Source organism: Papio anubis, chromosome 5 (assembly GCF_008728515.1).
Source record: "Papio anubis isolate 15944 chromosome 5, Panubis1.0, whole genome shotgun sequence".
NCBI classification, from domain to species: Eukaryota; Metazoa; Chordata; class Mammalia; order Primates; family Cercopithecidae; genus Papio; species Papio anubis.
The window spans coordinates 140,398,992-140,425,720 of NC_044980.1; the positions used below are offsets into that span (position 1 = coordinate 140,398,992).

The 26,729-nt window shown below is 37.2% G+C and overlaps 1 protein-coding gene across 7 annotated transcripts in view; it reads right to left on the minus strand.

Moving 5' to 3' along the window:
• JAKMIP2 (janus kinase and microtubule interacting protein 2) overlaps positions 1-26,729 on the minus strand; it is a 192,490-nt gene that overhangs the window by 115,608 nt on the left and 50,153 nt on the right. Inside the window, exon 1 of one of the 7 annotated variants that reach the window (XM_009209339.4) lies at positions 1,208-2,157. The exons of the other annotated variants lie outside the window; for them this stretch is intronic. The gene's annotated coding sequence lies outside the window, so the exon portion shown is untranslated. Of the gene's footprint in view, positions 1-1,207; positions 2,158-26,729 lie in introns of those variants that run through there. 7 annotated transcript variants of the gene reach the window in all.

Sequence of the window (26,729 nt, forward strand, 5' to 3'; positions counted from 1 at the left end):
TCTCAAGTGGAAAAGTTCATGGAGTGGAGGGAAACAGAAATAAAATCAGACCATTAGAGATTCAAATATTTAAATTATTAGTCACAGAGCACAAAGTATACTAAAAATAGTTAAAAATATGAAAAATATTAAAAATAAAATAAGTGACACAAACAAAGAACTAGTGGCTATAAAAATAAACCTTTAGGAAGGAGAAAAAATAATTATAATTGAAAATTAAATGGATGGTAAACATTAGGTTAGATACAGATAAAGAGACATTTAGTGAACTAGAAAGTAGACCAAAAGAAATTATTCAATAGTAGGAACAAAATCACAGGTATTTAAAATATATATGCATGGTTAAGACAAATGGAAATCAGAGTGAGAAAGGCTAATATATATCTCATGCAGTTTCTAGGAGGAGAAAATAGGCAAGCCTGGGACAAGTTTACTAATATTTGAGGAGATATAACAGCAGCTTTAGAATTTAGCTGTCTTTAAGTGTCTCATGGGAGAAATTCAGCTGTGTATTTGTTTCCCCATATTGCCACAACTAAAAGCTTTGATCAGAACTAAGTCCAGATTCTCAGCCCCTAACCATAGCCAGGAATTAGCAAATCTCTGAGGGAAAAAGCAACAGCTGATCTTCAGATCATCTCTGGAAGTTTCTTGCCTTTCTGGAATTTTAGTCCCCCTAATCTTCCTTTCTTTTGTAGCTCTTGGATGCCTTTAATATATATTTTTTGTAACATATCTGGCTTTTTAAATTGTTTTCAGTGGAAGCATGGAGCTGTCATGCGCTACTTCATTCTAGCAGAAAGTGGAAACTAAGGATGGTGTCTTTGATAATTGAGCATATTCATTTGGTTGGCATATTTATGTGGTTGGAGGAAGGTATGAAAAGAAAAGTATGGTAGCTGGGAATGAGATTATGTAGAGTCCTGTAGGTTACGGTAAGAATTTGTTTTGTAAAAAAACCTGTAAGGTCAAAATATGCTGAAGACCAATGTCATAAAGGAAGAAGTCTCAAAGAAGAGAAACAAGATAAATAAAAGGAATATGATCCTGGAAAGGGAAGAAGGTATCCTGGGATTAGACTCAAGAAGGATGGATCCAGAGGCAGTGAAAGAAGTTAAATTACTTTGTGATCAGATATTGGTTTGTGGTTGATTAGTGGAGACAGAATATCTTAAAGACAAAGAGAGTGCTGATTCCTTTTCCTTACCCTCATAGTTAGTGCAAGTAAGATGAAAAGCAGCCTCTACTTGAAAAAGAATCTTCTTGTGAGCAAAAGTTACCTGCTATGGTCTAAATGCTTTTATCCCCCTAAAATTCATATGTTGAAATCTAACCCCTAGAGTGACAGTATTAAGAGGAGGGGCCTTTGGGAGGTGAATAGGTCACAAAGGCTTGACTCTCATCAATCTTTGATCATTGGGAGCACTGGCCTTTCAGACAATATGTTTTCAACTAACATAGATAGCGTACATTTAGGTCACACACCACCATGAAGGATGACTTGAGGATCCATGCCAGAAAATAATTTTCTCCTTCATACAGCACCATGTTTGAATAGGCAATACAACTAGTTCCATTATGAAAGAGGCCCAAGGAGGCTTGTTTTCCCCTTCTGCCATGTGAGGATGCAGCAAATAGGTGCCATTTATGAGGAATGAGCCCTCACAAGACACCAAATGTGCTGGTTCCTTGATCCTGGACTTATCAGCCTCAGAACTGTGAGCAATAAATTCCATTATTTATAAATTACCCAGTGTAAGGTATTTTGTTATAGCAGCCAGAATGGACTAAGACACTACTGACCACTCATTTTGCTTGCACATTCTCTCTCCATTCTTCTGATAACGGAACTGCCTTTGGTGAACCATCCCTCCTCATACTCAGTCCATGTGATTTTAGTAGAGTCAGCTGCATTTTCCCTTCTGCTTCTTTCCTAACTGCCTAGCACAAAAGTCGAAACATAATCCAGAGCAATTGCTTACAGCAAACACAATTTTGTCTAGTGAAACTCAATTCTAGAACTTTTGATATAACTATTTTACTGGGGTTGATGGAATATTAATCTGAACCTGCTAGTGGCTACCTTGCTAACACAAGGGAAGAACCAACACAGAAGAAACAGCTAAGCTATGAGGATGCAAAGGCATAAGAATGATACAATGGACTTTGAGGACTAGGGGGAAAGGGTGGAAGGGGGGTGAGGGATAAAAGACTACACATTGAGTACAATGTACATTGCTCGGGTGATGGGTGCGCCAACATCTCAGAAATCACCATTAAAGAACTTATGTATAAAGAAAGAAAGAGAAAGAAAGAAAGGAAGAAAGAAAGAAAAATTGAAAGAAAAAGAAAGAATGAATGAATGAAAGAAAGAAAGAAAAGAAAGAAAGAAAGAAAAGAGAAAAGAGGAAAGGAAAGGAAGGAAAGGAAGACAGAAAGGAAAGAAGGAAGGGAGAGAAGAAGGAAGGAAGGGAGGGAGGAAAGAAGGAAGGAAGGAAGGGAGGGAGGGAGAGAGGGAAGAAGGGAGAGAGAATGAAAGAAAGAAAGGAAAGAAAGAGAGAAAGAAAAGAAAGAAAGAAGGAAAGAAAGAAAGAAAGAAAGAAAGAAAGAAAGAAAGAAAGAAAGAGAAAGAAGAAAGAAAAGAGCAGAAGCCAAGGAGGAAGGAGACTGAGAGGCAGCAAGACAGAAAGTGATGATCCAAACATGTTTGAGCATGGCTCTTTCTATCCTTTCCATTTACATGAGATAAATTATCTTTCCTGCTTATGTCAATTAGAGTTGTATTTTGGCAAACTGCAAAAGAAAGACTCCTCACAAAAACACTTGGGAAACTCTGCAATAAATGGAATTTTGTTTCCAATAGGCATTTAACAAGACATTAAAAATCCTAGAATTTCAAAGAAGTAAAGAACCTCAGAGATTGTTTTGACTTGCCTCAATTCCCATAGTGAGTGAGTAGTGGATCTAGTGCTAAAATCCAGGTCTCCTATACTTTTCTCCTCTCAAGAAGAGATAATAATATACAGTCATGTGTGATTTAATGAGAGAGATATATTCTGAGGACTGTATCTTTTGGCAATTTTGTCATCCTGTGAACATCATAGAATGTACTTATACAAACCTATATGGTAGAGCCCACTACACACCCAGGCTATACGTTATAGCCTATTGATCCTAGGCTACAAATGGGTGCAGCATGCAACTGTACTTCATACTGTAGGCAATTGTTAAGTCATAAGTATTTATGTATCTAAACATACTTAAACTTAGAAAAGGTACAATAAAATATGAGATAAAAATAAACGATACACTTGTATGGAACACTTACTGTGAGTGCAGCTTGCTGGACTGCAAGTTGTTCTGAGTGAGCAAATAAGTGAGTAGTGACTGAATGTGAAGACCTAGTCATCACTGTACATTACTGTAGACTTTATAAACACTGTACACTTAGGCTACACTAAATTTACATAAAAGTTTTAGTTCTTCAATAAGAAGTTAACCTTAGCTTACTGTAACTTTTTTTTTGAGACAGAGTCTTGCTCTGTTGCCCAGACTAGAGTGCATAGTGCAGTCATGGCTCACTGCAGCCTTTACCTCTGAAATTCAAGTGATCCTCCCATCTTAGCCTTCTGAGTAGGTGGGACCACAGGTGCATGCAACCATGCCCAGCTAATTTTTTTTTGTAGTGACAAGGTCTCACTATGTTTTCCAGGCTGGTCTTGTGCTCCTCAACTCAAACAATCCTCCTACCTCAGCCTCAAAGTGCTGGGATTACAAGCATGAGCCACTGTGCCTGGCCTTTACTGTAACTTGTTTACTTCATAAACTTTTTTACTTCAACTTTTTTACTTCATAAACTTTTTAATTTTTAATTTTTTACTTCATAAACTTTTTAATTTTTAAACTTTAAATATTTTTGTACTGCTATGCAATACATTTTCTTTTTTATATCTTATTATGTATACTTTTTCTATTAAACAATTGTTTTTACTTCTTAAATGTTTTGTTAAAAGCTAAGACACAAGCACAAACCACACATTACCTTAGGCCTGCACAGGGTCAGGGGTCAGGATCACTAGTATCTGTCTTCCGTTGCCACAGCTTGTCCCGCTAGAAGGTCTTCAGGGGCAACAACATGCATGAAGCTATCATCTCCTATACTAACAATGCCTTTTGGAATACCTCCTGAGGCTGTCTTACAGTTAACTTTTATATATAAGTAGAAGGACTATACTCTAAAATAACAAGGAAGTATGGTATAGTAAATACACAAGCAACATAGTCTTTTATTATCATTATCAAATATATACAGTGCATCATTATACATGATATACTTTTATAGACTGGCAATGCTGTAGATTTGTTTACAGCAGTAATACAACAAACATGTGAGTAATGGATTTTGCTATAGCGTTACAACTGCTATGATGTCACTAAGCAAAAGGAACTTTCCAGTGCAATTATAATCTTATGGGATGGACCACCATGGTAGATGTGGTCCATCTTTGACAGAAACATCACACAGAAACATCATTGTTTGGGACATGGCTGTATGTTCCATTTCACTCCTGGCCTCCTTTTATTGGGAAATTTGGTGTTAGGGAAGAGAGGAGTCTCCAACATTAGAAGCAGAGCAAGGCAAAAAGAAAGACAACCAGGGAGTGAGAAATGATTCGCTCTCCCAAAAGATTAAATCATCCATTAATAGTCAGCTTCTTCATGGAAAGTCAACTGGATTCCCTCTGGTAATCAATTTCCCCAGTCATTACTCAAAAGTAAAGTCAAGCAGAGGTTTCACTTCCTTAATTTGTAAATATCTTTGGCTGTCAATAATCATTTCTACTTGATACTGTCGTTATTCTGATTTTGCAGAAAGGCTGTATGGTGAAGTTAGGAAGAAGCTTCTCCAAAGCAGCACTTTATTTGACTGTGTTTGAAAGTAGGTAGTGATAGATCCACTGGAGCTGTTTTCTGAAGGATGCAGCATTTTACAGGAAGAGAAAATAGCACTAATAATGTAGCAGAGTATGAATTACAAGGTATAAGCAAACATCTGCACACAAATCAGCCAGGATAATTTTACCTCATCAGAAGCCACACTCAGGATACATGAGTGAAATCTCTTTGGAATATGTTCGTTGTTGCTGCAAAACAGAATGTTCTTTGCTTTTAAGAATAATTTTCCTCCGGTTTCTTAAAATGCCTTTTACACCAGTTAAACCCATTATGAGTGTGTGAAAAATTTGTGTTGATCAAGCTGAGTTTGAGCCATCAAATTCTAACAAAGTCACTTGTTTTCTGCATCGTAAGCAGTGGATTATTGGAGTCAGGAAGGGAACTCCAGGAACCCCTTAACTCAGAGATAGTGAATGGTCAGTTGTTAAGTAAACAGTAAGGCTGGGTATGGTGGTTTATGCCTGTATTAGCACCTTGGGAGGTCGAGGTGGATGGATTGCTTGAACCTAGGAGTTTGAGACCAGCCTGTGCAGCATGGAGAAACCCCTTCTCTACTAAAAATACAAAAATTAGCCGAGTGTGGTGGCACACGCCTGTAATCCCAGCTACTCAGGAGGCTGAGGCCACAAGAATCATTTGAGGCTGGGAGGCAGTGGTTGCAGTGAGCCAAGATTGCACCACTGCACTCCAGCCTGGGTGACAGAGTGAGACCTGTCTCAAAACAAACAACAACAACAACACATACACACACACACACACACACAGAAAAAATAAACCCCAAAAAACAAAAAACAAAAAAAAAAGTCCGAGGTCCTGTGTGACTTGTGGCAACATCCCACCATCTCTACTTTGGGTGTCACCTTTCTGAACTGCAAAGCAAGTGAAATATAAAGTTACTTCCAGGGCAGAAATGCTCTGACCTTCTATCCTCACATAAAGTGTATGGCTGGGAGATTGGTTATGCAGTTCGTCATAAAGCATTGAAAGAAAGCAAAGCCTTAACATTATGCATAATTAAGGACTTGCAATTTAAAACTCTAGTTCTATTTTTTTTTTTTTTTTTGAGACAGAGTCTCGCGCTGTGTCACCCAGGCTGGAGTGCAGTGGCGCGATCTTGGCTCACTGCAAGCTCCGCCTCCCAGGTTCAGGCCATTCTCCTGCCTCAGCCTCCGAGTAGCTGGGACTACAGGCGCCCGCCACCACGCCCGGCTAGTTTTTTGTATTTTTAGTAGAGACGGGGTTTCACCATGTTAGCCAGGATGGTCTCGATCTCCTGACCTCGTGATCCGCCCGCCTCGGCCTCCCAAAGTGCTGGGATTACAGGCTTGAGCCACCGCGCCCGGCCAAGTTCTATTTTTTATGTATAAAATGAATAATGTGTTTTAAATGGACTGTTTTGATGTGGATGTGGGGAAACACTTCTGTGTTTTAGTGGGAGTATAAACTAGCACAAGCTTTCTGCAGAATAATCTGGCCACATATTTAACAATTGAAACTGTACGTAGCCTTTGATTTAGGCACTCTGCTAGGAGTTTATGTTATAGGTATATTTGAACATGTGTGAAACAATTTTTGTATATGGCATCAAACAAATATAGTATTGCTTCAGGTAGTGAAATGCTGGAAATAACCTAAATGTTAGTATCTATAATGGAATAACTCTACAGTGGAATATCATGCAGATATTGGAAAGTAAAATTTAGATCTGACAAGAAAACCGTAAAATATATTAATAAGGAAAGACTGTTACAGAAGTGAATTCCCTTGGTTCACTGATTCAAGAGAGGATGAGAGGCGATGCTGGTTTTTTCCATCTTCCCCAAGACTGGAGAACCAGCAACTGCATTCTAACAAAGAGTTGACCAGCAATGCTTTTTAGTCAAGGTTGGCAAGGAAGATGCATGGGGATTCTGGCTGAAATACTGAGATATTCGAACTCCTGGACTTGAGCAATCCTTCTGCCCCAGCCTCCCAAACAGCTGAGACTATAGGCACATGCCACTGTGCCCAGCTACAAATTCTTTTCTTAACACTTTCTGTGGTCATCTGGTTTAACAGACATTTCTTTAAAAAAGAAAGGAAATAATAACAATAATACTTTAGTATTGAGTACCTACTATGAAGCATCACTAGAAATCTTTGTATATTCTACCATTTATCCTAAAAATTATGATCTACCCAAATATTACAGATTGAGTATTTCTAATTTGAAAATCCAAAATCTGAAATGACGCTCAAAGGACATGCTCTTCGGAGCATTTCAGATTTCAGATGTTTTGGATTAGGGATGCTCAACCAATATGCTGCAAATACAGTGTTCCAAAATCTGAAAAAAAAATCTACAATCTGAAACACTTCAGGTCCCAAGCATTTCAAGTAAGGGATATTCAATCTGTGTCTCCGTTGGTCAGATAAGAAAACTCAGACACAGAGAAGTTTAATGATTTGCCCAGAGAATGATAGTCAGTAAGGAATTAAAATTAGTACTTCTTTCTGCTGTCAAAGCTGATGTGTTTTCCTGTGTGTTATACTTTCTAGGCCTTTTTTTGATAGTTATGAATCATGAACTTTTTAATACAGGCAGTTAAAAAGGCACTATAATGTAAATATCTATTAAATAATTCTAGGTACTGTGTTAAGTACTTAACTGTGTTAAGTCTTCACCAAGTGCAGTCAACATGTTGAGTCCCAGAAGGGACAGAAATGAACACGTGCTCTTAGTGATGCCTGGGACCCATATTAGATGTGCAGTAATAAGTATTAGTACTTATTAATAAGTGCAGTGTTTCTGAAACCTTAGGCATTTTTGTAGCATCCTCGCAATTTTCACTATATCCACATGACAACTTAACATTACTTAATTCATTTCTATTTAAATTAACTCATTTCTTTTCCTTAAAGTCCAGCTATATGAGCCTCAGCCTAAACACCATATCTGTTAAAAGTTGTGATATGTCAGTAATATTTTCTAGTACATGCTACAATAAGCATATTACTATGTGGGAAGATCCATTCATGTGCCATCTAACATCACACTCTGGGAAATACTAGATTAATACCACATTGTCTCAGAGTGACACAGCCCCCTCCTAGGCCCCATGAGATTTTCTTTCTTAACTTTTGTGATGTTGTTGCTCCCAGAACTGAAATATGTAGCTACCAGTGTATCCCTAACATTGGTACACTCTCCCTGGTAACTTATCCTGCTCCGAAATTGATAGATATATTCATTTTCCATCATGCACCACCCTTCCTAAACATTTTACTGACTGTAGATGTAATGCACAACAGTGGGTTTTGATACTAATTTTATGGTGAGTCAATGACTGATATGCAAATCAGATCGGCAATAATAAGTACACAGTCTTCTTAGCAAAATGAGTTGAAATAGGAGATTAGGGAGGAGCCATGATTTGAACCAAATGCTTCCACAGGATAGAATATAGGTGTTTTGAGGTGGGCTACATCAACTGGTCTGAACAAAGTCAGTTAGAAAAGAGCTTAAGCTGGATATGATGTCTTAGCATTTTCTCCAAAGATTGTAAGTGAGAGAAGAAGGCAACTTAAATTGTTATTTTATATTTATCAATAAATGTTTGCCTATTTTCTAAAAGATATCCTTAGGAGACGTTCTGGGAAGTATGTAACTATTGAGTCAAAGAGTATGAAATTATTTTACATATTTAAATTCATATGGTGAAACTCCACAAAACTAAGATTTAAGTGACAATGGAAAATTGTCAAAACAATAAAGCTATCAAAAAATGAAAAACAAAAGAAAATGTAAAGAAATGTGGACTGAGGAAAGATTCATATTTCCTTCAGCATTGAGTTTCAGACATTAACTCTCAAAGCTTGAAGATAATCCATATCACCCACGGAGTTTGTGAACCATGCAGCAGTTAGGTTCTACCCATATAAATCTGAACTAGAAGCTCTGAGGTGAGGACTAGGCATCTTCATTTTTAGGAGGCTCCCAGGTCATTCTGATGCACACCACATTCCAAAACACTGACTTAATTAACAGCTAGTCATGTAGGAGGAGAAACAGGTTGGAATTATAATTACCAACACTTACATGTTGATTATGATTAGTTTAATAATCTACAGAATAAATAGTTCTATAATCTTGTTATTTTTCATTCACAGTTTTAACTTCTGTTTATTCAATTCTAATATTAACTTTCTGTTCCCCCTACCACATTTCAATGTTCCTGAAATTGAGATGCTTTTTAAAACTGATGTATGTTTTTTCCTGAAAAGATGTTAGTAAATAAATGTTACAAAATGCAATGAATTATGTGTTAATCAAAGAAATTCAACAGTTACGAGAGACCTCAAAGCCATGAAGCCATTTGTAACATTGTGGGTTCCTGGGTTCAATTTGTGAGTACTCTGAAGCCAGTGTGTAGCTCAGTTTACCTCCTGGGTGTGAACACGGGCCATTACATACCATGGCAAGCTGGCCTTACACTTTAGAGATGCAGCGACTCTCCCAAAGTAAACAACTACCTACACCTCAACAGCACATTTTGTTTCCTTGTTAAAATCATCCTCTCAATGCATCCAATTGTTAGTGCTGGTGACGGAAGTGAAAATGTTTAAGCATGATAGTTTAATCTAAAAGGAAGTATTTTGAATAAATCAAGGAACTGAACAGTGGTAATAAATTTTACTTGCTTTGTTCACATATTTATGAAATAAATGACATAAATAGATTTATGGAGCTGTCCAGTTTTTAAGTGATATTTTATAACTGTATTATGAAAACTTAAATTACAGTAGTGGAATTGAGACGCTCTCAGTATCCAATGAGAATGTTACTGGTTTGTATTATGAGACTCTTATACATACTTGCATGTATTTGTGTATGTAAATCCAGACACACTTAAAAATATTTATGTGCACATCTATACTTACATTCATACATGCCGACAATTACATATAAAAATATTTCTATATATAATAACAAGGATCTATAAAAGTACCTATATAAATACGTATAGGTATATATACTGATGTATATAGTATATGTTTTAAGATATTTAAAAAACGGAATTAAGTATTTTGTATATCAATGACTTACTCTGAAGTGAGTATAAAGAAAGCAAGCGGTAAAAATATTCTAGGCTGGGTGGGGTGGCCCACGCCTGTAATCCCAGCACTTTGGGAGGCCAAGGCGGGTGGATCACAAGGTCAGGAGCTCAAGACCAGCTTGGCCAAGATGGTGAAACCCCATCTCTACTAAAAATACAAAAATTAGCCGGGACTGGTGGTGCGCATCTGTAATCCCAGCTATTCAGGAGGCTGAGGCAGAGAACTGCCTAAATCTGGGAGGCGGAGGTTGCAGTGAGCCAAGATCACAACACTGCACTCCAGCCCGGGCGACAGAGCGAGACTCCTCAAAAAAACAAACAAACAAAAAGACAATCATCCTAGTCTTTCTTCTTTTGTTCTCCTAATCGTAATTTTTCTTTAAGGTGCCATTGTCCTCTGCATTTCATTTTATTTATCAATGTACATGCCTCATGTATCTATTAGGCTGGAAATTATACAAAGGCAATGATGTTCTACTTGTCTTCGAATTCTTCAATGCCTAATAGAGTGATCAGCCTATAATAGAGGCTTAAAATCCAAAGGAGTGTTGATGAATAAATGAGTCAGGAAATATGAACAACACTATGAATTCTTTTACTAAATACCTTCTTGAACGTGGGCAAATCATTAATTTACTTGGAATCCAGTGTACTCATCCTTACAATTACAGGGTGGGTTTAGTTATTCTTCAAGGTATCATACAGATTTTTTGTTTCACATATTAAATTTTTTTCATATTCTGAATGCTTTATAACATTATTGTGATATACAGATTCTGCTGAAACATATGGTTTTATCACTGCTTCCATCAAATGTATTAGCTATCAAAAAAAGAAAGTTAAGACTATAATCAGGGGGTATAAATTTTATATACCGCAAAATGTCAGGGAGAAGAAAAAGATTTAAGGAGCACAGGCTTTGTAAAATCAGTAGTCCTAGAATCTAGTCTGGACTTTACGACTTACTAGCTGAGTGACCTTCAAAAATAAATCAATTAACTTCTTAGGCTCCATTTCCTGGTCTGTAAAATAAAGATTAAAATACTTGCTTTATCTCCTTCTCAGGGTTGTTGTGAGGTCCATTAATATATGTGAAAGCAGTTTATATAGTGCTGTATAAATGAAGGTTGTAGTTTTACCCCTCAATACCAATGTTTTAATGGCATTAAACTATATATTGTCATGGCACAATGAATTCAAAATTCACCAAGGCTCTGCCAAAGAGAAACATAAAATGATAGATGTGATGGGAAACAGTTCTGAAATCTTAATTACATTATGCAAATGTGAGGCAATATTATTTTACATCTTGATGCAGATTTCTGAATCAGTTATAGGGATGCATTCCAAGTAGTAAAGTGTCTAGGTAACAAATCAATGTTTCTCAATAGATAGAGGAATAAAAATCTTTCTACTATTTCTTATTTAAGCCAAAAGTCTTAGGCTTTTAAATCTTTCTAAACATTATTTCCTATTGTTGAACAGATAACATGTTAAGTGACAGTAGTTTGCAATAGCAGAGACATGAATAGATCTACTTTAAAAATTAACTTTTAAATTTTTACTCTCATGAAAACTTTGAGAACAAGGACTTAATGGCGAAATCAAATATGACCATTACTGCCAAGAAACAGATGCTTGTGTCTAGTATAAGGGGAAACATTCATCTAACCCAGAGTCTTAAAGTCATAATGAGGTAGTTGTGGCTTCTTAGAGTCATAATGAGGTAGTTGTGGCTTCTTAGAGTCATAATGAGGTAGTTGGCAAGTCCACAGGAGTGATGGTAAAATGACTTACTCTATTAATTTACTCCTTTATTAGTTCATTCAACAAGTATTTATTTCGCATTGGGTACTTTGCTTGGAAGTGAGACCTCAGTAGTGAATTACAGGGATAGGTTTCTTTTCTTGCCAGATGTTTCCATCAGGCAGAGAAAACAAATGTTAAAGAATAGGAAGGCAAAGGGGGTATATTGGTTAAGAGTGTAGATAGCCTAAAGAGAGAGACACTTATGGGATTTGGGGGCAACCTAATTTTATTAAGCCTCAGTTTCTTTATCGATAAAAACAGAGTAGTGTCATCACTGATCTCAAGGGTCTTTGAGAAGATTCATAGTGTGTAACCCACAGTAATTTATTTATTTATTTTTTTTTTTGAGACAGAATCTCACTCTTGTTGCCTGGCTGGAGTGCAGTAGAGCTATCTCGGCTCACTGCAACCTCCGCCTCCTGGGTTCAAGCGATTCTCCGACCTCAGCCTCCCCAGTAGCAAGGATTACAGGTGCATACCACCACACCTGGCTAATTTTTGTATTTTTGGTAGAGACAGGGTTTTGCCATGTTGGCCAGGCTGGTCTTGAATTCCTGACCTCAGGTGATCCACCTGCCTCAGACACCGCACCCAGCCCATAGTAAAGTTCTAAGAAATGTAGACTTTATGGTGTTGATAAAGATACCTTTATCAATTATACACCTTTAAACCAGTTAAATAGTCTTAATGCCATGTTAGAACATTCTACAAGGAATCTTGCTTTATTCATGCCTTAGAATCTGAATATTTATGCCATGTTGTACTGTGAACTCTGTTTTCAGATCCAAATGTCCCACATTCTCACCTTGGCTTTGTCGCCTGTCTTCTGTTCTGGTCTGCCCTTCTTGTCTACGACCCACACTCACTCACAGAAGTCATGATTTCCAGCCACTCCAGGAAATAACTGCACAGGCCACCTGATCAAGGTTCCCATGGGAGTTCTTCAGCCCAGGGAAAGGATTCAGCCAATTTTCTTTTTTCTTTTTTGTAACAAAGCAATTTACCCTCTCTAAGTCTCAGTTTCTGCATTCATTAAATGACAGGATTTAATGTGACAGTGCCTTTTAAAAATCCATTGTTTTATAAATTTCTGTTTCTCTCTGTTTTTGTAAGATTTATTTTGGTGTGAAAATGATGACATTTTACATACAGGACTCTTCTAAAATCATGTGAAACCCATTGAAAAAATAGCAGCAAATAGGCCAGGGAACAAATTTTAGAGTCCTTCCGCTAGCAATATTACAGAGCGCTGCGTTCTCATCTCTTTGTGTGGCTTTCACACATTATAAAATTGCTTTGCCAATATCGCTTAGTGGAGGCGGGGGAGGGGATATTTTAAAACTAGGAATTGGATGTTTCACTTGGTTGCTCCCTCATCCATCTTAATTTTGACATCATAAACACCCAGCACCCAGCACCCACCCCTTCCACTCTGATGGAAAGAATAGCTATGCCTATGAATGTTTAAAAGCAAAAATGGAAGGGCATACATTTTACTTCAAACACAGACACTTTTCATCCTCTTTCTCAAGTAAAAGCCTAACTAGTAACCTTTTAGAGAATGCTAAGAATTGAAATAAATTCTTTGTTGAGTTCATAAATCCAAGTAATTCTAGTAAGTCAGGGTTCCTTTAAGGAATATGGGTAACGATTCAAAAATATGTTAAGGGAAAGGGAGGGAAGCAAGAGTAAAAGGAACTGCTAAAACCAGCAACCTCCATAAATAAACCACATCCTGAATATTAATAATATATTGTATAAAATTCATGAGATACATTTTATGTTTCAAATATCTAGAGCCAGCAATGATACAACGCAGCTAGACCAGATTTTTTTTTAATTTCAAGGATCATAGAATTAGTATACCTTAATTATATGAATACAAAATTGCTTAACATTTGTTTAATTTCTTTGGCAGTTTATAAACTAGGAAGACTTTTTTGTAAATGTGAGCCTTTCACTAACATCAAGGTTCCATTTTTTATGTGAGACATTTTTTGAACAAAAAGTGACAATATTAGAAAAAACAATAAAAGCTAAACTTTATTGAACATTCACTGTATACCAGGTACTATTCTGGGGGCTTTAAATGGATCAATTTACTTAAAACAGCCTAATGAAACAGGTAATCCCCCTTCTTAATGAGTAATAAAGCTGTAGGAAATGATATAATTTTAAGTACATATGAAATTCTACTTAATTAATGGCAGACTGGGTAATTCTGGACAATCGCCAACCAGTAAAGACAATTTAAAAGCCTAGGAGAAAAACCGCAAATTTTCAAAAGCATTAAAGAACAAATGAGATTATAAAGAATTACCAGGCTGAGATCTGAGGGTAAATAAGAGACCGCAGCCAAGAACATAGAGCACTCTGGGACTTTTGCTCTGGTGATATTTGCTGATCCAGGAGAGATGGCTAAGAGGCTGAACTGAGGTTTTGATAGACTAATGGGAGCTAGACAGAAAAAGGTGGTGTCTAGGTAGGCTTGATTATTATTCTTGTTTTGGACTGGGACTTCAGAGTGCCACATTCTAACGGCAAAGGCAAAGCAAAAGTAAATGAGTACTCATAACAACTGCAGCCCGACTGTAAGTCATCTGGGTGACCTAGACAATCTGAAACCCTCTATTTAGATCAAAGTAATTCCAGATTGCTATTGCCTACAAGCGTGGAAAAAGCAAAAGACAACTGACTTGGGACACCCAAATAACTTCTACTAGCAATAATTGAAACACCATACTCCACACCCAATAAAAGGTAACCAAACACATGAGGAGATGAGACAGCATGAGTAAGAACCAGCAGAACCAAAAGACAACAGAAATACACAAAGACTTCAAATACTGTAGCCATTACAAAGGTTCTGTGAAACAGTCATGCCTACTTCAGGGGATAAAAGTCAGGCATGAAAAATTTGAAAGGCAACCTGAAAATAGAAAAAGTGATATGATATAGGAAATTTGGGAAAGAATAAAATAGAAGCTATAAAACAGAAACACGTAACAACCAAAATTAAGAAATCAATAGATGAGTTCATTGGAATTTAGATGTAACAGAAAAAAGAATCAGGTAATGAAAAACAGGTCGAAAGCATGGAAAGAGCAAAAGATGGAAATGATGCAAGAAAAGAAAGAAAGTAAAAGACATCAAAACACAGCCTGGAAGTCTGTCATATATTCAGTAGAGACTTAAAAGAATCCAAGAGACAGAATGGGGCTGAGGCAATGTTGGAAGCGCTAAAGGCTAAATTTTTTTTAGAATTGATGAAATATATCTATACATGGAGTCAAGAATCCCAATGAATACCAGTAAGAATTGCAGACAAGAAGGAAATCTTAAATGCTATCTGAGAAAAATAGATGACTGGCCTATAAAAAAACAAAAAACAAAAAACAAAAACAAACAAACAAAAAAAGTTAAACTGAGAGCTGACTTCTTAACAGCAACATAAGAAGCAGGAGACAGTGGAATATTTTTAATATGTTGAAAGAAAGTAACTACCCAAATTTGAATTCCATACCCACTGAAAATGTCCTTCAAGAATGAAGGTGAAACAAAGATGTTTTAGATGCGCACTAAAGAAAAATCTAAAGGATGTTATTTAGACAGAAGGAAAATGATACAGAAAAAAATAAGGAATGAGGAAAAGTGGTATCTGGGCAAATGTAAAAGAACATTGATTATTAAAAAATATGAACATATCTTATGTATAATTATAATCACAAAGTGATAGCATCTAATTCTGTAATTCAAGAACAGTAAATGTGGTTTTAAGGGCTGGAAGGAACATAAATGTGTGTATTACAATTATTCTTTGATAAGAGAAGAATATGTTATAATTACTAGAATTAACACAAAGATTAGTCTGTAACTTCTAAGTTAATAGAAGAAATTGAATGATTAAAAAATTTCCTGTTGATTCAAAATAAATCAATAAAGGAAGGAGAAAGAAATTAATGTAGAGCCATTTGGGCAGACAAAAAACATAATGAGATAGTAGATTTAAATCTAAAATCAGTAATTGTATTAAATTTAGATAAATGAAATATATCAATTAAAAGATAGAAATTGGCACACTGGGAAAAAAATAAGTAAACAGAAAGATAAAATTATATGTTCTCTAAAGAGCCTTCCTATTAATATACACATATAAAATAATTAAATATATACATTATTCATGTTACTATATTATATATAATATAAAAACAAAATTGAAAGCAACCTGTGGTGGTTGTATTAATACTAGAAAAAAAAGATTTTACTAGAACAAATAGGATAATTCATAATGACAAAATTCCATTTCCCCTCGGAAGACATGCTAATTCTAAATTTGTATGTATATATTAATAGAACTTCAAAAAACTTAAAGGAAAAACTGATCGAATTATAAAGAGAAATAGACAAGTCCATAGTCTTACTAGGAGGTTTTTTCTAAAACATTCATCTCTGAGTAAAACATATACCCTACAAGACATAACATACATCATATCATATCTAATGATATTGCTTTAAAATCATATTTCTTTCATACTAAAGTGTGGGAGGAAATATGGGTATCACCTTCCTGACAGTGTCCCATGGCTGGGACCTCTTAGGAAGCAGTCTCCCTAGAGTACTTCAAAATAATTATGAAATACTTACTTCCTTTCAAAAGGTGTCACTCCTGTTTACTCTGGGTGTTCATAAATAATTTACAATACAAAAGTATTTGGTGGTGTGACATTTTAAAGACAAGGAACAGAATGATTCCTAAAGGCTTCTCCGTATCTGCAACATTTAAAAAAAAATCAACTGATTGCTGTTTGTAATCTCTCCCCGACTTTGCTGCAAATGACTACTCTTAGTATTTTCCTTCTTGTTGCAATTCTCACCTTGATGATTTTATAAATACCTGTGCAATCATTTAAGGATGCTGTCATAACTTGCTATCACAGGATTCAGGTTTGTCTCTTGCTCTTTTTAGTTATTCCTCTCCCTGTCTTTCCTCCTTTTAACTCCCCTTCTCCACTCTTTTTTTCTTTGTCTCTGATTACCTGCTTTGTACGTGGGAGGTTCCGTATATAAGTAGCAGCTTTTTCCTAAAAATTCCTCTTATGATTTCTCAAATGTCTAAATCCTTGAGGATTTGCACCAACGAGTTCCAAAACGTCACAAGCTAAAGTTTAGTTATATTTTGTCTCATTGAGTGAAGAGTATTTGAGCTGTGGTTTTAAAAATACATGACCAGCCCCAGCAAAGAGTAGCTAATGAAAGAGTTGCATGGGACAATATCAGTCGTAGAAGGCAGGTGATAATATTTTGGTATTATTAGAAATGAAATGAAGAAGAAACTAAATCATCTGATACTGAAGATGACAAGTTTGGTGTTTTGTTCGATGAAACAAGACTGCCTATCATTTACTGTTCTCCTGATGCCAAGGTAATTAATGTTCTTAAAAAGTTATCTCACTTTAAAAAATTAAGAGATAGAAAAGAAAGTTCACTTCCATTTCATCCTCTTTTTTTTTTTTTTTTTAATCCCTCTTCAACCCCATTTCACGTGGTTATTGCAGGAGAGAATACATTGCTTTTACAAAACTAGTATAGTTACACAACATCAGCAAAGCATTTTTGGCGGATGAAAAACAAGAATATCATGTTATTAATTACATTTTGAATTTCTAAAAATTTAACCATGCATCATTAACACTGTATTGCAACTAAAGGAAATAGTGGAAAAATTAGAATACTGTATATATTTTGCATTTCACTAGTAGGCTTGGCTTTCCTAAGCTACTTGGCCTTTATGTCCTGTTCATCTTATTTTAACATAAGATTAGAGAGAATACCATATATCCTACATGATCAGATACAGAAAAATCTAGATATACATATATTTTTGTAAACAGGTTGATTTACACGGCATTTGGTATCTTAGCCCTCTCACATATGTTAAATAAAATACTTTTCAAACTAACATGTAGAGATCATGCCAAATAACTCTTCCAAAAATAAGAAACATTTGTATGATTAAAGACATTTTTCAAAGAGAACAGGGGGAAAGTTTAACACAATGACTTTGCACATTCTCGATGGTATGTTCTATTACAAGTTTGTGTTTGGGCTATTAACATGAATTTTGTGCAATACTATGAGGGGAAGATTGGTTACTTTTCAAAGAAACCACTTCTTTTCTCTCAAAACTGAGTGTCTAATCAAAGGCAATTTTTCTAGAACAGGTTATCATTGGTCAAATGTAGTAAAAAGTTGGTATTTCTCTTTAATATTCACAAGATGACTCTCCTACTCTTCCGTGTCTTTCGACATAGTTATTTTTAGCAATTACAGCTCTGCCTTTTGTCTCATTTACTATGCAGTCTGTATAACCATCATTAGACATTACAGGAAAGAAAGCCACATGGCTTAAAAAGTACTCGTTCTGTCTTATCCACCAGCCATGGCTGTCTCTTTACAGTAGCCTAGGGAGAGTAACCCCAGACACATCAATGCTTTACAAAATATAATGAATGGTCTAAAACTCCCAAACAGAGATGTATAACATATCTGAAAATACTATGGTGAAAAGACCTAATAATTTTTCACTACCCGTGGGAAAGTATTCTCACATCTCCAGAGGGGCTTTAATACAATCAAATTCAATATTCAGAAGACGCTATTTATTATAAAGAGTAATTCACTTAACCAGACACTTCAGTGAGGACTTATTTTGTGCCACTGAAAGAGGATAGGGCTACACAGATAAGAAGCAAATTATGTCATTCTTTTATTCATAAATCTACATTTTTGAATACTTACTATTTGTCAAGCACTGAGTTAGGTCCTGCGGATACAAGGCACCAGACCTTAAATTTGTTTTTATTCTAGAGTACTTATAATGCAAGGTAGTTTTCTTCTACCATCTAAGGTGCCATATGCTTACAAATGATGCCCTCTGTAAACATTCCAAACATACATTTTCTACCACCATTATTTTTGTTGTCTTCCTCTTATTAATTGATCCCACCTGCAGCTTGATAGAATATGGCAAGGTGTTATATAGAAGTATCTTCTTACGTCTTTCTTGCTCTTCTTCAATAACACAATAACAATAAAAAGACAAACTGTAATATGTTATGTACTTGTTGTACCCGGCATGGGGCTAAGTGCCTTATAGGTATTGTCCCTGAAATCCTCTACAAATTTATCAAATAAAAGCCATTATCATTTTAATGTAATGAGAAGAAATTCTGGTTCAAAGTGACACACTAAATCCTTTGAGTTAACCAGGCTAACAGGAGGCTCAGCTCAAACTCAAACTCAAACTCAGGTCCATTAAATACAATGGTGATACAGAAGGAAGATCGTACTGTACCCAACCTATCTTCCTTCACAAAGTCTTCCTAAATTGGAACAGATTTTAAAGGAGTTAGATCAGGAGATTGATGTTTTCTTTTTCTTTTTAATCACTGTCTTGATAGACATATTTTTAAAAAAGGAAGGAAGGAAGGAAGATGTCAGAGGCATTCAAACCAGAACAACTCCATCTTGAATAGGAGCTGGGTAAAATAAGGCCGCGACCTACTGGACTGCATTCCCAGGAGGTTAGGCATTTTAAGTCACAAGATGAAATAGGAGGTCAGCGCAAGATACAGGTCACAAAGACCTTGCTGATAAAACAGATTGTGGTAAAGAAGCTGGCCGAAACCCACCAAAACCAAGATGGTGATGAAAGTGACGTCTGGTTGTCCTCATTGCTCATTATACATTAATTGTAGTGTATTAGGATGCTAAGGGACACTCCTACCAGTGCCATGATAGTTCACAAACAAACATCAAGAAGTCACTCTATATGGTCCAAAAAGGGGACAAACCCTCGGTTCTGGGAATTGCCCACCCCTTTCCTGGAAAACTCATGAATAATCCACCCCTTGTTTATTTAGCATGTAATTATTAAAGAAGTAATTTTAGGTATAATCAGGTGAGCAGCCCACACCACTGCTCCGCCTATGGAGTAGCCATTCTTTATTCTTTTACCTCCTTAATAAGCTTGCTTTCATTTTACTCTATGGACTCTTCCCAAATTCTTTCTCACGAAAGGTCCAAGAACCCTCTCTTGGGGTCTGCACTGGGACTCCTTTTTGGCAACATCTTCCTGGCAACCACGAAGGGACTACCCTGAGGAGATGCCTGACCCAAAGGAAACCAATTGGCTGACTTTGGATAAGTGATGGGGTGTATTTTACCCAGGTAAAGCATGGTATTGGGTTAGAGTCCCTCCTAAGACAGAGAAGGTTAAAGGCCCCTCCTAATAAAAGGCAAGGATGCTTGACCAAACTTGGGTTCGAGCCCCAACTTAGGAAGGTTAGAGTCCTTCCTAAGATTTAGAGGTTTAAAGGCCTCTCTCAGTGAAGTCCCTCTTTGTTAAAAATGGATTTGGCATTATGGGATATTAATTGCTATTCTCTTTGGATTAATCTGTTTTACACTCTTTGCTGACAGCTATGGGTGACAGGATTAGGCATGTACAGGACAACTGGACATGGAGAGCTTTTTTCTCCGGAAAGGGGGAAACTTGAGAGCTGACGGGACAGTAGTGAAGATTCCTTCACTACTGACAAGTGGCGACCTGAGCTTTTGATTCAGTGTTGCTGCAATAAGTGGGTCTTTCTCTGGCCTCTCTGAGCTCCTCGCCTTCCCCACCCTGCCACAGGCAATGCTTTTCTCCTTTTCTCTCCTTTTATATCTTTTCTGTTACTCAGGGTGACCATCTTGTCCAGACACCACATGTTGAAACACTTGGTCGGAAAGATCATTCCACTCCACTTTGAATGGATCAAAGATGACAAGGCCCAAGTGGGGGCAAGTTTGAGCCTGGCCAGTTCAATATTGGGTGCTAAGTGGAGTGGCTAATGTCTATGTTTTGGCACACATATTTTGATCTGCTCAGAATGGAAAAAGATGATTTTCCTTGGTGCAGCGGTTTGGTCCCCAGCGCTCTGGTGTGGTGAGCCAGGTCACTAGGGCCACCCAAGGAAAGGGAACGCAGAAGCCTGGTATGCTGGCAAAAGGGTAGGAATTTCTTATCAGTCAGGCTTTGGGCCTCCCTGTGTGCAAACTAGTTGAATAAATGGCAAAAATAACTTTATATCCCCTCTGTAAAGTTTTGATTAATGGGAAAAAGAATTTGTGAGGTGCATCTTAAGCTGTAGCAAATCCGGTGTACTTTGTGCTACAAATTTATCTTCCTGTACTGTTCTGTCATAAAGAGGAGTGCCTTAGGATAGAACATGGGCTTAGGACCCCATAGACCCACTCTTAAAACCAGCCTGGCAAGCTGGTCAGTAACAAACTTTGCTGCAGGTCCCTGACACAAACAAAAACAACTGAATGAAGTTTCCTTCTCGCCTTGTTTTATGTCCTTGGAAGCCTGACCTTGTGACCATATGGCAGTACTTTCTCTTAGTCTCTGCTTATCCAGAGGACAGGAATTTGGGGACTCATGTTGTAGTTAGCCCAAAAAATTACCTCAAGCAGTTAAAAGCCTTTGCAAGCTCAAAATTGGCTGCTCCAGATTCCTTCCGGGAAGAGCAATGAAAATTGCCCAGTGCTGTGGCTTAGTAGCTAAGGCTTTGTCTTTTCACAGTGACGGCCTGGGTTCAGGGTTCAATTCCCAGCTTAGGGAATGGGTCCTTTCTGGCTTAATATCTGTGTGACCTTTACCGTTTGTTGATTCTCCTCCAGGAACAACTTCTGGCTTCATTTCTTGAATCTTCGTTTTTCTGAGCTACCTGTGGAGATTCTAAATCTTGTAAAAACTGCTAACCACCTCCTTTGAAAAGACCTTGTCCATTCCTGGTTAAGTCATAATCTTAGTTAAGCCTTATTGGTTTCACCTGTGAGTTTATTTTCGGTAAAATTTAAAAGCCAGAAATATTGGCTGTTTTGCTCAGCTAAAGTAGGGTGTATTTGTCTGGTTTTACACTGATACAAAGAACTTCCCTGAGTCTGGGTAATTTATAAAGGAAATAGCTTTGATTGACTCACAGTTCGGCATGGCTGCAGAGGGCTCAGGAAACTTACAATCATGGCAGAAGGCAAAGAGGAAGGAAGGAGCCTTCTTCACATGGCAGCAGGAGAGAATGAAGGAGGAACTGCCAAACACTTTTAAGCATCAGATCTCGTGAGAGGTTACTGTCATGAGAAGAGCATGATCCAATCACCTACCACTAGGTCCCTCACTCAACACACGGGGATTAAAATTCAAGGTGAGAATTGGGTGGCAACATAGAGCCAAAACATCTCATAGGATAGTAAGAGATTTAAAAGGATTTTATTTTTAAGGAGTACTATAGTTAAAAGTCAGCTCAATTAAAAGCAGATGCTCAAGCTATAGGTATATTTTAAAGACCTTTATGTTTTATTGTCTTCTTGGATTGTGTTTTTCTGGAAAAAAGTTGTTTTTTTTTTTTTTTCTTCTCAGTAGACCGAATGGTTTTTCTCCATTTTGCCTTCTTGCCACTCTTGATGCACACATGAGAGGACCTAAGACAACACAACCTGGGACTGCTTGGGAAAAACAGAAGAGGAGCCACAGACTGCATTTTGGGAAAAATGTCTATTTTCCTCACAAAACCCCAGGAATTAAAAGCAGACAGATCCCTCTTAAAATCTAAGGCTCTGCTCTGTTTTGCTTTGCCTTATCTGACATTTTTTGACTTTTTAGGGGTATCAGAAATTACTTTGCATTATGTGAGAATTTTGATTTATAATAACTAGGTAGGAAATACACTTTTAGGGGTGGCTAATGGCAGTTATGAGAGGATACTTGGCGCTTTGCACATTTGGATCGGAGAAGCATGCTCTTGGCCACCTGGCAGGTATGGAAAAGTCTCCACCCCTCCACTGAGAGATAAGGCTTCCATCAGGGTGGGCTGATCACAGAATGAGTTCATTGGTTTTGCATTGCCTTGCAATAAAATGCATGGTAAAATCTTCGCACTGTCTTGTTCTGTAGTGTCCTTTTGGGATTCAAGATGTAATATAAAAATGGGATCCTTAATTTTGGGGGATCTGTTTTGCCTTCCAGCTGTGCCAAATTATTAGGTCCTAGAAACCGTGTGTTTTAAAGAGAAACATTAAAAACCGGCAGATGAAAAAAATCATACAAGTACTGAGTCTATTTCCGACTGTGTATTTATATGTGTTGTGTGTGTGATGTTTATATATGAAAGAGCTCTGATTAATTGACTGAAAAATAATAAGTGCTTAAATCAAATATTGTCAGAAAAACAAAAATTAATGCCTTTTAGTTCACATGACTTAAATAATCTTTGGGAAATAAAGACAATTTTAAAGATTATTGGTAAAATTTGGACATTTGGTCTAAATTAGGCAGGTCAGACATTTGATTTGCTAAATGGTTTAAGGTCATAAACTGCTTCTCTGACTTTCAAAAATTTTTCAGCTTACCTGCTTTAGAGCCATTAGATCCTAGATACGGTCTGGGGACATGTGGAATTAGCCATTTCCCCTAGCAATGCTGGAAAGACCTTATCTGCACTTCTGTCTGGTGTCCTAGGTGCCACACCTGGTACATAATTAGAATCACTTGCTTACCAAGTTTTTCACCAAAAATAATAGTTGTTAAGAGTTAACATTGTAATATGTAATTGAGACTCCTGAAGAAACAGTTTTACATGCAAGGTGTGTAAGGGAGAAGGGAAGGAAGAGGAAAGAAGGCAGGAAGGAGGGAAGGGATGGAGGAAGTTCTTTCTTAAATAGGATGTCCCTGAATTAAGAGTTGAGTTGGCTGACATCGGTTTTTGTCACAGATGCATGACCTTGGCTAAGAATTTAGCCCTTCCATGACTGTTTTCTCATTTATAAAGTCATATTCTCAGCCTTGCTAGGTCTCCTCCTCACTTCTTGAGAATAAAATCAGAGGATGCTGGAGACAGCTCTTTGAAAACTAAAAGAAGATGCTCAGGTGTCATCAGTGAAAACCTGGGTGTGGGGTTGGGGAGGACAGAAAAATCACTAAGCCTTATGTCTCTAAACCGTTATAATTTCAAAAGGTTAAAGCAGGGTTAGATGTTGTTACATAAAAAGCTTTGTTCCGTGAAATATTTATTCCCCACAAAACTTACTGAACAAAACAGAGGAAACACAAGAGTCAAAGAAGATGCAGCTGAGTGTCATGGTTAAGGAAGAAGACACTGAAGTCAGCTCTGCTTGATTTGAAATGAGCTTGGCCATTCATTATCTACAAGACCAAAGAAGTTGTTTAACCTTTCTAAACCTCACTTTCCTATCTGTAAAACAGGAAGAACAGCCATTTGACAAGATGATTCCAATTATTAAATTAAAATAATGTAAGCAAAGAGCTTGGCATTGTTCCTGGCACATAGAAAATGCTCAATAAATGGTCTCTGCAGAGCCTGGCACACTCAGTGATTTCCTACCAATACACTTATATTTGTTTAACTGTGGGTGAAACCTGAGTCATTTCAGGCCAGTTAGAAGGTTGATAAAGAATGTAAGCAGATTCAACATTTTAGAAACTGACAAAGATTCTTTGCCTGGCCAAACTTTCATCAAGGTCCTAAGTCCATCTGTGTATGTCCTTGTAAAATTCAGTTTTAGCAAAGAAGAAGCTACTAAGTCAGTTTGGCAAAGAGCCTCTACCCTCAATATCTGATCACCCTCAACACATGATTAGGTTCCTCATCCTCCACTGCCTCCCATGTGATATCGGATCATCCCATCCTATTTTTTTCTTTTTTGAGGTGGAGTCTCGCTCTGTTGCCAAGCTGGAGTGCAGTGGCGTGATCTTGGCTCACTGCAACCTCCACTTCCCGGGTTCAAGTGATTCTCCTGCCTCAGCCTCCTCAGTAGCTGGGACTACAGGCACACACCACCATGTCTGGCTAATTTTTGTATTTTTAGTAGAGACAGGGTTTCACTATGTTGGCCAGCCTGGTCTTGAACTCCTGACCTCATAATCCACCCACCTCGGCCTCCCAAAGTGCTGGGATTACAGGCCTGAGCCACCACACCCTGCCCATCCTGCCCTATCTTAAGCCAGAATCCTATTAGTTCAGTTTAGTCAGAATTTCCCTTACCACTGATGTTTGCTGTTGGTAATTTTCCTTCTACTAACCCCCACTCTGCTTCTTGGTTATACATTCCCACTTGCTCATGCTGTATTAGGAGGTGAGCTCAATCTCTCTCCCCTACTGCTAGATTCTGTCACAGCGGTCCCTATACATAACATGATGATACTGAATAAAATTGAGGAAAGTTGTTAGATTGGAACAAAATGAATGGGCAGGAAATGAAGGTGAGTGTCCCAGGCCAGATTCACAGAGGCAATGTGATGCAGAACAAAGGGCCATGTCAGTTCTATTTTGGATGGACAAGGGGAGGAATTTCAATGTGACCACGACAATCTGGTTTGCCCATAAAAGGCACTGCTTGGAATTTTTAGAAAAAGAAATCATAAAAGATGAAATAAATCCTTTGCAGGGTGTGAGGTAATTTACACTTCTGGGTAAAGCAATGGTAATATTTCAAGTAGCTCGGGAAAGGCTAACTTTATACCTGCTGTCCTGGTACAACTATTAGCAGTGCTCTAAAAGTGCCCAGATCTGGACAATAAATTACACATAATTCTCTTACTTCTGAAGCCTTGGGAATAAATGAGGACTGTTTGGAGGGATTCTCAATAAGGCTTTTGCAGAAGTTGTGAAGGTAGCAGTTTCTCAAAAAACATACTTAAGTTTGTGATCTCTTAAATTAATGGTCATGTTTTTCTAGGAAGAAGACCTTTGGATTTAGAGTCCCAGCAAGCACAGCAATGCCTTATTGTTTTTATCTAGATTATTTTCCCTTAAATTAATGGTCACGTTTACCCAGGAAGACCTCTGAATTTAGTCTCAGCAAGCACAGCAATGCCTCCTTCTTCCTTTTATCCAGATTATTTTCTTCCAAGACAATTGCAACAAAAGTTTTGAAAAATAGGTCACCTAGATTTCAAAACTATTTTGTTTCCAGCCATCTGGGGCTGAGGATGATTAGCTGTTCTTGGTATCATGGCAGAAACCCGACACAACACATTTATTTGCACATCTCCCAGTGTTGCAGCATTGTTCTGGGTATTTGATATTCAGATGATGTATCAAGAATTCGAGCCTCGGAGAAGAAAACCACTCAGCATTTCAATTAGAATCAGTGTGTTGTGCATACAAAACATCACTACAGAAAATCTTGGAACATGTTGTATTATTACCTGGGTTTTTAAAACTAAATATTGCCAAGTAGTTGCAAGGTAAATTCTAATCTGCATGGGTGATCTCTTTTCTATCCCTGAGTTTTCCTCTAAGAAAGGTGGTAAATACAGACTTCCAGTTTGTCCTTCCAAATTTTTATCCCTTTAGGTTTCCAGTCTATGTTTAGTGAATTATTCTCAGCACACTTAATAGACTATGCATAAAGCTTTGGTTAAATGGCATCTAAGAAAGCAGCCCATGTGAATCCACGTATTTCTTATAATGCCCAAAATAACTATAAAAATGTTTAGTGGCTTCATTTACAATAATTGCCATTTTTGTGCCCTTCCCCCATCTTGCTGGATAGATTCTTAACGTTCCTCTCTTTTACCATGCGTTTGTGGAGCTGCCAGAGTTCTATTCACAGCTGCTAATTATCAACACAGAAAACAGAGATGGCTCCATCTCTTGTAAAAGAGTGTGTTAGAATTTAAATACAGCTATTTCTTCTTGTCTGCCTCAATGGTGGATATAGGAGAAAACATAAGGCTTATTGTATTCAGACAGTAATAATGAGGTAATACTACTATTAAAATAATAGCAATTGTGTATTGAACAT